Raw genomic sequence first — 1,817 nt, 5'->3', positions numbered from 1 at the left:
TTTAAAACTTGAATAATGTGTTAAAAAGGACTAAAAATATACATAAAAATATATACCACCACACATGCATAAAGTTTTTGGCGCCGTTGCCGGGGACACAAGGATTTTAAGAAAGTTAGGAATCAACGGCCTAATCGTTTTCTCTTATTTTTCCTTTTTTAAGGATTTTTCTTAATTTTTCAGTATCTGCAGAGCTCAGCACGGGCCGTGCCTGGTCGGACACGGGCCGTGCCCATCATCATTACTGGCAGTTTTTATTTTCTGAGTTAGAGAGAGCTGAGCACGGGGCCGTGTAGGTGCAACACAGGGTCGTGTCGAGCTTTCTAGTAACAAGGATCCGGAAAACAATCACTGTAACTCCGACCACGGGGCCGTGTTCATCTGAGCACGGGGCCGTGGTGAAACTTCTGACCAACGTTCTTTTTGTTTTTATTGCAGGACTTGGAACCCAGGTGCCACACCTGAACTCTCTACGTAGTGTATGAGCTCCAGTTCCAGTAGAGACGTAAAAGAACCTCTAGACGAACCCGAACGCTTTCTAAGAAAAAGACTTAAAACTAAAAACCAAGAGAAAGTTTCGGGGGACCCACTTCCGATGGCGGATCAACGTACCCTCATGGATTACCTACGGCCCACCGTAGGTAATCTCGGCGCCGCTATCAATGCACCGAATGTCGAGGCCAACAACTTCGAACTTCGGCCGCATTTGATACAAATGCTCCAAAACTCCGCAACCTTCCACGGGCTTGCGGACGAAGATCCTCACTTACATATTACTAACTTCTTGGAAATATGTGATACTTTTCGGATTAATGGAGCATCAAATGATGCCATCCACCTTCGAATGTTTCCATTTTCATTAAAAGATCAAGCTAAGGTTTGGCTTAACACCCTCCCACTTGGCTCGGTAAACACCTGGGATGAACTAGCCCAAAAGTTTTTGTATAAGTATTTCCCTCCTGCTAAAACGGCTAAATTAATGACTGAAATTAATACATACTCACAAGAGGACGGGGAATCCTTATATGAAACTTGGGAAAGGTTCAAGGAGCTACTAAGAAAGTGCCCTCATCATGGTCTTGCGGTGTGGCAACAAGTATCCACTTTCTACAATGGATTGTTGCCACACACAAGACAAACACTTGACTCTAGCTCCGGGGGACTTTTAGGTAATCGACGCCCAAATGAAATATATAATCAAATTGAGTAAATTGCTCAAACCAATTTTCAGTGGCACACTCCCCGAGGCACAAAATCTATTGCCCCGGGCGCCCATAAGGTTGATGAAAGCACCTGCTTACAAGCCCAAATCGAGGCCTTTTCTTCAAAAATCAAAAAGTTAGAAATGGCAAAAACGGCCTCGGTTATGGCTTGTGAAGGGTCTGGTGGGCCACATGAAAATTGGAGTTGTATGAAAGAAATGGATAATCAAACATAATCGGTAAACTACATTGATAATAGACCTAGGCCGTCAGGTCCTCCAACGGGTACCTACAACCAAGGATGGCGTAACCACCCTAACCTTGGTTGGAGAGAACCCGACAATAGTAGTAACCAACAAAATCCAAACCAACGAACAAACTTTCAGCAACCAAGAAACGAGTCACAAAATTTCTCTCAACAACAAGGTGGACGAGAAAGGCTTGAAGATACTATATCTCGCCTCATCTCCGACACCGAAAAGAAAAACTCGGATCGATTTCAACAACTGGAATCGAACTTTAGAAATCAACAAGCTAGTATTCAAAACACTGAAAAACAAATAAATCAACTAGCTCAAAATTTCTCCGAGAGACCACAAGGCGCGTTACCAAGCA

The 1,817-nt window shown here is 43.6% G+C and overlaps 1 non-coding gene across 1 annotated transcript; it reads right to left on the bottom strand.

The window, feature by feature from the left end:
* Positions 1-973: 973 nt before the first annotated feature.
* LOC118489714 lies at positions 974-1,080 on the bottom strand. Its single transcript, XR_004887706.1, has one exon. It is a non-coding gene; the product is annotated as a small nucleolar RNA R71 (small nucleolar RNA).
* Between the last annotated feature and the right edge of the window lie 737 nt (positions 1,081-1,817).

The sequence above is a fragment of the Helianthus annuus genome, unplaced genomic scaffold (assembly GCF_002127325.2).
Source record: "Helianthus annuus cultivar XRQ/B unplaced genomic scaffold, HanXRQr2.0-SUNRISE HanXRQChr00c028, whole genome shotgun sequence".
Taxonomy (NCBI): Eukaryota; Viridiplantae; Streptophyta; class Magnoliopsida; order Asterales; family Asteraceae; genus Helianthus; species Helianthus annuus.
This window is presented reverse-complemented; position numbering and strand designations above follow the sequence as displayed.